This window comes from Anabas testudineus, chromosome 5, assembly GCF_900324465.2.
Source record: "Anabas testudineus chromosome 5, fAnaTes1.2, whole genome shotgun sequence".
Classification (NCBI taxonomy): domain Eukaryota; kingdom Metazoa; phylum Chordata; class Actinopteri; order Anabantiformes; family Anabantidae; genus Anabas; species Anabas testudineus.
This window is the reverse complement of record NC_046614.1, coordinates 5,360,466-5,371,538: the sequence shown is the minus strand read 5'-3', so window position 1 is coordinate 5,371,538 and position 11,073 is coordinate 5,360,466. Positions and strand designations below refer to the sequence as shown.

At 42.2% G+C, this 11,073-nt stretch overlaps 1 pseudogene; it reads left to right on the top strand.

Moving 5' to 3' along the window:
• The first annotated feature begins 460 nt into the window (after nucleotides 1-460).
• Nucleotides 461-8,734, top strand: LOC113154714 (annotated as a pseudogene).
• Nucleotides 8,735-11,073: the final 2,339 nt, after the last annotated feature.

The following is an 11,073-nucleotide window of genomic DNA, read 5'->3' as shown; positions in this document are numbered from 1 at the left end:
GTCTGTAGGACTGTTGAGTGAGGAGAGCAAACTCATTCAATGTCATGTTTGAGCTTTAACAAACCTAATAAACACTTTCCAAGTTTTATTTATAGTCCTCCATTTGATACACCAAGGAACTGATTTGATATTTAATCAAATATTGATAGGTCACTGAATAATCTACATTATTTACAGTTCAAGCCAATGCTGGATTGTCAACCGGGCAAAAACACGAGTGTTAACATGTCAAATGGCTTTTGTTTGTTTGACCAACTGCCAGAAACCTAATGATGTTGAGGTTATTATCATAGAAAGTGATGGGAACTGGCAAATATGCTCATTTGACAGACTGCTTCCAAGAATTTTTAACTTTCGAACAAATCCTAGAACTTGCTTCAGGGCTCCTCCCTATTCCACCCAAGCCTGAAGCAGAAACCAGGTAGCTGATTACTAAATCCAAATACATTGTTTGATTCCCTTAGTTCCTGACACCCCAGTGGAAGTCCTTGTGGATCTCCTGACAAAAGCCAAAGACATAGCTACAGCAAGTGTTAATGTCCCAGAAGAGCTGAGAAGTCACTTGCAGAAGGCTCTGGACATAGCCAGTGGCCTGGATCCCTACCTGGAGAAAATGACCACACAGGAGAGTGAACCTCTGGCAGAGCTTTATCAGTATGTCTTGACCTTGAATACACAATCATCTGAAGCTCTAAATAAAAATAGTGTGTCTAATGTTTGTATTCATAATTCATTGTAGAAAAACAGTATCTCATGACTGGGACCAAGTGCACAAGGAGGGTAAGACAATGTTCCGGCTTCCTAGGGAGTGCATCACTGGACATGTTGAAGGTTAGACCTTTACAGGCTCATTGTCATTATACACACCCAATTTAACCTCCTATGATAACGTACTCGCTGGTGTGTCGGCAGGCCAGACTCTGAAGATGCTGATCCACATGAGTCAAGCCAAGAGGGTCTTAGAAATTGGGATGTTCACTGGATACGGAGCCCTGTCCATGGCTGAAGGGCTTCCCGAAGACGGCTGCTTAATCGCATGCGAGTTGGAGCCGTACCTCAAAGAGTTTGCTCAACCCTTTTTTGACAAGTCCCCACATGGCAAGAAGATTATTGTCAAGACTGGATCAGCCATGGACACCCTAAAGGTAAGAGAACTATTGACATTTTAAAGTATGTATGTATGTATGTATGGCACTTATAGTTACTGCAAGTTACATTAATATTTTGCTTCAGAAGAGTCAAGAGCCACGAAAACAATACTTTTTTCCCCGTCCCTTTCAGGAATTGGCCGCTGCAGGTGAACAGTTTTGATATGGTCTTCATTGATGCTGACAAGAATAATTACATCAACTACTACAAACTTTATCCTGGAGAACAACCTGCTGAGATTACAAGGGGTCATGTGTGTAGACAACTGCCCTGTTCAAAGCCAAGGTTTATCTTAAAGACACCACAGACGACAATGGACTGGCGCTGCGAGATTTCAACCAGTATGTCTCTAAAGATCCACGTGTGGAGCAGGTACGTTTTTTAAATCTAATCTTCACATGATTGTGTATGTGCTGGACAGTTATTCCTTTTTTATGTTAACAATGTCCTTCTTGTTTCAAAGGTCATTATCCCCCTGAGAGATGGTATCAGTATTATACGCCGGGTATCTCTGGCCTCTGAGTGCTTGCAAGCACAGGTTAGATAACTGCAGTAATTAGACCCCACTGGGCCAGTTCTGACATGGAATCATACCTAAACTGATGAGCGTCGCTTATCACATCTGCTTATGTTGTTCTTTGTGTTAGGGTAAAATAACAGATGATGAGGTTTTCCGTGGGGTCAAGGGTCGCTCCATCCTAGATCGCATGCGTCTTGATGGAAAGGTGGCCTACGTGACGGGTGCTGGGCAGGGCATAGGCCGAGCATTTGCCCATGCCCTGGGAGAGGCTGGTGCGAAGGTGGCTGTGGTTGACCTGGATAAAGTGAAAGCTGGAACAGTGGCTACGGAGCTGTTTCTTAAAGGTACGACGTGTCAGCATGAGCTGAGTTTCCTCATTTTATCCTAACCATTTCAGAAATTTAGCTTCATATTTCTTCCAGGCTCGCTGGAGGAGAAATATATTCACTTGGCAAAACTCCCTAACTGCCAATACAACAGGTCCCGCGACAGAGCAACATTTTGACTTTACGTGAACGCAGTCACATCAGTGTTAATAGGACTTGTAATATGAAATTTTATACAGGAGTCATCAATAAAATGCACAATATTTACGTTTTACGTTTACGGGTAATTTGCAGGACATAAGGTGCATGGGTAAGGTGTGCAAAACAACAGTGTTCAAGTCCAGGCAGGTTAGGTGCATGTAATGGAAGTTTCTACTGGCAGACTTATTAGTGTTGTCCTGGGTGCTGGGTACTGATATCACGTTACAGCAGTGATAGTGTATGAGAGAAGGCAACAAAAGCCCACCAGCAGACCCAACAGTCTAAAAATATAAGCTGTTTATTTTACAGTAGTGTCAAGGGCATTATTGAGGCAGCAAATCCATTATCAACACAGTTACTGATTACTTTTCTGTCACTTTTTCCTGTTACTCATTTAGTATAGATGCAACTAAAAGCTTGTTGAATCATTTCATGTATTGCAAACTCAAAGATGCCTATACATATTTACCTACAGTAGCTCTTTGCTTCTCTCATAACATACACCATTCGCCTTGGACTGTCTTAGGAGCGGATGAATGACGTGACAGATACTAACCCAAGGTAACACGAAAATTAGAAAATCACAAGACTCCTCAGAGACGCCTCCTGTTTAAACCTGCAAGACTCATTGTTTTTACATTGGCCGCAATCTGGTGAAACAGCTTAATTAGCAACAACAGATTGTTGCACTGATGAGTGATGCTCTTAATGCAGAAGCTTTTATGGGTCAATTATCAGCACATCCCAAACTAGAGTTTGTTCTGTTCATATTTGTGTCAAATGTCAGTTGTTTGGGTTTTGGCCAGCAGATGGCAGCAGATTCAAGGCTAACACGTCCTTGGCCAAATATGTTCCATCATAACGATGAGTGATTTCTCACTTTTCCTTCTTTCTTTCAACATAATGAATACATAAAAGAGCATTCAGTAGTATTTCTACTATATTTTATTGTTTTGTTCAATCATGTTCATGATTCTTTTGTCATATTGCTGGAAATGCATTTCTAAGGATTGAGGTGTCTTACATTGCACACAGTATTCTAATTGAGTTTTTTTTTTTTTTTTAAAACAGGTATCAATGCCATTTCGATCACAGCTGACATAAGCAAATCAGGCGATGTCCAGAGGATGATTGACACTATTGTCTCCAAATGGGGAACGATCCACGTTGCATGTAACAACGCCGGCATCAACATGAACTCAGCTAGTGAAGATACTAGTCTAGAGGAGTGGACCAAACCTTTAACGTCAACCTGAGGGGGACTTTCATTGGCTGTCAGGTTTGCATCACCTGATTAGTATAGAAATTCACTTTTATTTTTTTTTTACTTTAAAAACAACTGTCTTTTTTTTTTCTTCTGCACCTTTTTTTTTGTTAAGAATATAAAACAATGCAGGACATTTATGATTAAAGTATAAAAAAAACTTCTGGTTGCATATACAACTGTCTTAACAGTCTGTCGTAACATTGAATGGGTTTTCAAAAGGACTTTAAAGCAGAGAAATTCTGTCAAGCCATAAATAGTCAACATTTTAACTGCAATTTCAAAAGAAAAATGGCAAATTCATGTTGTATACTGGGCCTAATATTATTATAGACTCATTTGTACAGCTGTTAAAGTGATGCAAAGAGTTGTTTCATACTCTAAACTTAAAATTGGCAATGTATTTGCAGTCAGTTGCAAATACTTTTAATTATGGCATTACAACATGCTGAAAAACCAACTATATTCTGTATCACAAGTAGTCTATTTATGTATTTAAATTAAAATATGACCTAATTTCTAATTGTCCAACCAGCTTAAGCTACTCTGTCGTCACTAAATTTAGTCTAGTTGCTGTCAGTCAAGTACATATATGCCCCAATGTGCCTCACGCGCAGCTAACATGCACCAATGTTGTTTAACCACTACATCTGTCTCTAAGGATAACCCACATGTTGTTGTGTTGATCTGTGCTCAGGCTCTTGGTTGCATATCAGTGCCATAACGCAGTGTTTAATGTGTCTCTTTCCTGTGAATCCTTGCCTTAGGCAGCAGGTAGAGTGATGTTGAAGCAAGGATATGGCAAGATTATCAACACAGCCTCCATGGCCAGTCTAATAGGTGAGTGATGATCTATTCTATTCCCCCACCTTCTCTCTGGAGCCCCTCCATGTCTGCTTTTAATCTCTCCATTTGGCGTGGAGAGTTGCGCTGAGAGGAGGAGGGGGCGGAAGCGAGAGTTAAATACATTTGTGCTCAACAGCTATGTGCAGGACTACACATCACATTAAACAGTTTGTATCATGAGACAGAAAGACGTCATACATGACTTAGATGGCTGCAGCTGCAGTGTTGAAATGAGAAAGAAATCAGCTTGGATTTGTCTCGCGGCGTCTCTGTTTATGTGACACAAAGAAAGAATTGAACCTGCACATTTAAAATAGGATTAAGCAGCTTTTCTCCTTTGTAACTTGTACCCTAGTTAAACTGTTCTATAGAGATGCATACAGTAAGCACAGCAGGAAGTTTTTGTGATTGCATCTCACCGAGGCACTTTTGCATCATAATAAACATCCCCTCTCTGCGGAGCTGTCTGGAGGATGTGCAAGGCAACCTCAGGTCCAACTTGGGAAGGGAGGGTTCCTGAGCAGAGGCAAAACCCCAGCCTGTGCCAGCGGCCTTGTTTGAACAAGCGGAAGACACTTTTAGAGTTTAGTGAGAGCTTAGTAAAGCGCTTGTTAATTCGCAGCACCAGTGTAATATTCCTTCTCCAACAGGTTCCTCCAGAGAAACAGCAACACTTCATCAGCAATACAGTCAAATCGCCCGTAAACCTCTGTGCCATATGGGCCCCAGTCCCGACTGCAGGGGCAATCTGTAAAACAGGAGCATGCTGGTAAATAGAGGCTGGTGTAAAAAAAATGATCAATTACTCACATTACGTACAGTCCTTCAGGAATTTACTTTATTGGTGTGGACATCTGTTATAATATTGTCATAATGTGTAATCAGATGGGACCTGTTCTAGCCAAGTGGAAGCCCAAAAAGCAGCCGTAAATGCCCAATTAAAATGCACAATGACAGCTTTTTTGTCCATCTGCTGAATGGAATGTGTGCCTGTGCCCACTAACACTCCCGCCCCACACACACACACACACTCTCACCATCAACAATAATTTTTTTTTTTTTTTTTGTCTGAATGAGCATCTCAAAGACAGCCAGACAGGATCTATCTAAGTGATATGGTCACTTTTTTTTTTTTTTTTTTTTTTTTTTTTTTTTTTGTTTAAGCTGCACGATGACCTCGCTGAGGCATTTGTGACTCTCACGCCTGCAGATCTCAGCTGCATAGTAATGTATATTTCAACAGCAGCACCATTCTGGGAAAAAAGAGTGCATCATTTGAACTCCTTATCTGCTCTGAAGAATTCCAAATGTAAAGGCGTGCCTGATAAAGAGCATGTTTTCTCCCTCTTGAAATGGGCAATAAGCAGCAGGTGAATGTTAAAGAAGGCTTTGGAGAATGCTCTCCTTCTACCTCCTTTTTCCCTTCTCTGGGGATTATTGCTCTTTAAGACGGCGAAAAACATCAATGCAGGTTTATTTAAAGGATGAAGGCATTTTCTGAATGGTATTTTGGGGCCGTATCATCAGGTCTTGAGCGAGGATTAGTGCTGTTAGGCATTTTGAGCTGTGTTTCCTGTCCTGATAAGTCGGATTTCACCTTCAATCTGCGTGTAAGCCCTGGGCTCTGCTCCTCCTCATCTGCTCCTCTGAGGTCCTAGCCTACACTTATCCAGCCCAGCCCAGCCCAGCCTAGCCTCACCTTCCTCTTCTATCTCGCCATGCTATACACAATCCTACTCAACCATGCTCTCGGCTCTGATGCCGATGTCCCGCCTGTTAACATCTCACTTCTCCAGCCTTTTCCAGCATCCATTTTTTTCCTCCTTGCATACTAACAATATAGTCAGGATGCTCCAGCTTGTTCTCCCCAGGACCGGTCCCTGCCTCTCTGCAGCTGGCCAGTATTTATCATCTCGGCCTCACACTGAAGCCATTTGGCAGTCAGATCGGCGGGTGATGAGGTTAACTACTAAAGTTGTATGTAACTTGGAGCCTTCCTTGTGATGATTAATCAACCAGCAGAAAATGAGCCCCTGTCCCGGCATCCCATGCAGCGTGCAGGCATCTGTGATGGTCAAGGCAAACAAATGGCTCCTGCCTTTGTTGCTCAGGACAGAGCATAACTGGACATTATAAGCAATTAATTTTACATGGCCTCATCCGCCAGTCTCCAAGCAGCTAATGGAGGTGCTTTTATGTAGTATTCACAAGAAACTGCAGGAGTCGGGAGTATAAAGTGTGTAGGTTGTTAAGGGCCTGTTCATACTTAGCCTTTGTTAGTTTTTCTCTGGTTTTCAGGGATAAAAAGTGAAAAACAAATTACATACCATTATTAATGATGCACTAAATGTTATCTTTATCAGTGATTGTGTTTTGTTCATTTAGGGTTAACAGATTTTCATTTTTTTTATTTTTCTATTTTACCCTGCAGTCCCACATCCTCAGAAGCAGCTTTCCTACAACACATCCAAAGCCGGGGTGGTCAAACTGACTCAGACTCTGGGCACTGAATGGATTGACAGAGGAGTGCGTGTCAACTGCATCTCACCGTAAGTGCCGTCCGTTCTTGGCCTTCTTCTGTTTTACGCCGTCGTGCCAAGAAACACACCTTTGAGCGTTGCAAGGGAATTCAGCAGCTGAGGAAAGTGGTGAATTAGTGTTTGCTTTCATATGAAGAGCCCCATTTGAGAATGATGCACTAATTTAAGTCCTCAAACAATGCATCAGTGCTTAATTAGATGACGTCTTTGAGGGATGAATCGACCAAAGACTTGCTCTAATTGTTCTATTCAATTAGGGAATCAAATTTGCAACCTCACTCCAAGTGTCGGCGCAACAATAGCGCCTTGTTTGTATCCATTTGTCTGTGAAGCTGAGCAGGGCGAAGAAAAGAGAACACAGGAAGGGCTTGTGTGTTTGTGAGTGTAGGGGGGAGAGTGCGTGTTAAGTGAAGCATCCCATAGCCCCAGGCCATCCCTGTGCAAATCCGTCTGGTGGCACCGGGCAAGCCAGCCCAGTCACAGCCCCCAGAACAAAGCCCTCACACACGCGCCGCGCTCAGCTTTATTTATCGGCAGCTTGTTTGCTAATTTTAATTTGCAAAGAAGCAATTCTGTCTCCCCCTCGCTAACTGGGTGTCTCAATGGGCCGCTGATTTTCTTTGAAGTGACAGTCGGTAAATATGCATAAAAAAGGGACACAATTAGCGCTCACGAGGTTGACTGGAGCCTGATTCCATTGGCAAACCTTAGCCGCAGCGGTGATAAGCTGCATTATCTAGAAAATTGGCCTGAGGGAAAACAGTACCTCTGATTGCCAGGAAGGTTCCAGATAACAGGGCAGCTGAAGAGAAATATAATTGAGGTGGAATATGTTAACCAAGGTGTCACACGCTCCTTGGAAGTGCTAATTTAGCCAAATGTTGGAATTCCATTTCAAGGCACTGGGATACATGATTCGGGCCCGAAAGCTTTTAGGTCTTTCACGTCAATTGTGTGAAAAGTCAGAAGTCGTCTCGTACTAGACACAAGCGGACGTGTTGACATAATTTGCCAAACGTTTGGCCTGTGATATTTCACTGTACTAAAAGTAAGACGTGCATTTGTTGTGACAGGTTTGTACATTTAATCTAAACGCAGTTGTTTTCTCATGGTTTCCTACTAAATACTTTGCCTCAGCATCAAAGTGGTTCAGGCACATTTTAATCATGTATCGGGGGCGGGAATGTGAGGGCGTTACATATAATAAGTAGTTAACCAAAGGCTATGAGCAAATTATGCCAGACGTCCCCTCGTACCCATGAGCTCTTCCTGAGATGTGCCAGTCATTAAAGTGCCACCAGTCCCACAGTAAATATCATCAGAGATGCCATGCCATGCCCTTTCTTCAAAGGATAATTGGGTTTATTTTTGTCACCAAAGTGGTGGCTCTGAAACAACGCTGTCACTCCTGGCTCTCAACTGTGATGCCTTCTGATTCCATTGTGTGTGTGTGTGTGTGTTTTGTGTGTGTGTGTGTGTGTCTGCTTTCCCCTTTCTCTGTCTTACTTTCTCTGTCTCTCTTTTCAGGGGGATTGTTGACACCCCTCTCATCCACTCGGAGAGTCTGAGGCCTCTGGTGCAGCGCTGGCTGTCAGATATCCCTGCTGGTAGACTGGCTCAAGTGACAGACCTGCAAGCTGCAGTGGTCTACTTGGCATCTGACGCCTCCGACTACATGACAGGGCATAACTTAGTCATAGAGGGTGGGCAAAGTCTGTGGTAGAGGGGACAGATGAAGAGATGAAAACTTTTTCCTCTGATTCCTTTTTTTTCCCCATATATAAAATCATATTATCCTCTTTCACAGCAGAATTGGTTGAAATGTTACTGGATGTGTAACTTTTGGCCGGTTAACATCTCTTTTGCAGTATTATGAGATGACTGCTACATTTTAGTCCTTTGTGCGTCTTGTGCAGGTTTAGTCTGTCATGGGACTGTGACACATTGGACTCTTTAGTGCATACTTTATCATGTACAGGTAGAACAGCTGCCAGTCTTTTGTCCCACAGTGGGAATTTGTGTTGTTTGGCTGAGAAAAGTGAAAGAAAAATCAACACTGCAACTCCAGACATGTCCACACAATGTTTCTTGGTATAAGTTTTGTACATTAATGCTGTGTAATCACAATTTTGGTGAATGTGATTACAGTGTAGTAGTAAATACAACATATAAACTGAGTCTGATTGAACTGCATTTGTGTGAAACTGTGCTGCAAAGTGCTTTATGTGATGGAACAAAAAAGCAACAACAGTTTTATACTGTGATAAACAAAGGGGCTTCTTTGCACAGTGTAAAGTGCATGCCTGACTGTATGTGTGATTTTTTGCATAACCAAATAAATTGGCATACGTAAGCTGTAGTATTAGCTTGAAATGATATAATGAGATATTGGCACCAAAACATAAAGTCTCTTTAAGTTAAATATTCTTTCAGAATCACAGAATGTACCCAACACAGTGATGGACCAGTTTGCCTTAGTAACCACAGGGCAATACTGAGTTGTATCAGGTACTGTGTGCGACTTGAGGTATCATTCCCAGTGGTCTAAGACTCTTGTGTACCATATGCAGAATTACAGCGTCCCAGTTCGCCTCTCTTCAGCTTTTTCTTGCCAAATGGTCCCCACAAGTGGTGCTTGTGAGCACCATCTTAATTGCTCCATTAACTGTTTGTGTGCTGAAAAACAATACTTAAAGGAGAGGTTAGCCGAGGACAGTGACCCGAGTCGTGGCAATTATATGAAAAGTAGTGGCCAATTAGCACTCTCTGCAATGTGACACTGTTGGTGTTTATGTGAGCACTTCAGCTTCTCACTGTTAGTGACCGTTCTCTGATTTACATAATTGGGGGATTGGTCATTAATGGGAATGGCCTGTGAGAGGATCCCATTAAGATATGGAGTGAGATCTGATCATCTCCTCTGCTCTGTGCCATTTATCTGCAGCTGCATTGGCACATTAGAAATTATTAGAATTCTTATCCTCACATTTTGTGGTGAAATATCAAACTTTGGCGCAGTGCGTGTATGCAAGATTCTGCACAATCGCTCCGAAGACGGCAACTTGACTTTTTGCAGGCAACTTCCGTGTCTTGCCACCGAGGGGCAGTATAAAGGACAGGCAGATAGCAGCACCGGCACAAGGACACAAAGTTACAAACAAGAGGTTATCACATTATTTGCTATCATCTAAAGGAAATGACACTGAACTCTGCCTTACATTTATGTGGGGAGATTATAATAAAGAAAGAGCACCTCTCCCATTCTAATATGCAAACAGCTCAACATTTGAGACAAAGAAATGCTGAATAAATAATACATTTTCAATTAAATGTGGTTTGATAGTGGCCGGTTACATTTCAGGACACCTTCACAATGTAATTATAGTCATCATTTTTTCAAGAGCAGATTGTAGTTGTTAAAGTTCACAGACAATGAAGTGCAAATATGAATCTATAACACTGGCTGGTAATGTGGCAATATCCAGTAATATCTACAGACCAAATCTTTGCATTAGACAAATAGGATTACAGTTACCCCACATTTTTTCTTTTCCCAGTTGAATAGAGGTGACACTGGGACGCAATGTGGCCAGTTCTGATAGCTACTGCATATCAAAGTGAGTATTCACTGTACTAGAAGGTGTGCAAGACCAAATTGCCCTGTAACCAGTGATTCTGTTCGCAGCTATTTACCATCATCATTCAGCTGCAGCTGTCTTAATTTGCACCGTGTCAAACTCTAAACTCAAAGCCCTTTTGGAGAGGTCATGTGTTCTTTATAGTTGCAGCCAAAAGAGCCAAATCTATATAATTTGAGCAGCAAAACGTGATATCCCCTCGAATGGCAAAGCCTGCTTCATGAAGTGTAAGTGATCTTGAATCCATTATTTATGACCTCCTTTTGCTACCATTACACTGAAGAGTGGGACCCTGTTGTACATAGTGCTGTTGTGCCAAACAGTTCTCCAGCAGAAAAAGGCACTTGCGCCCTCACACATCATATCAACTTTGATTAATGTTCGGCTCTGTCACGGCATGCAACGTTTTACAGGAGCAGCCGTTCCGAGGGAGACCCGGGTCGATGCTGAACAACACGATGAGGCAATATGTGTTGCTGAGCAGTCTGTGGCCTGGTGACAAGAGGACCCAAGGGTTTATGGATGACATATTAACATTTGACAATATCAATACACTTTTATTGATGGATTACAGTGCCCTGTTACATAC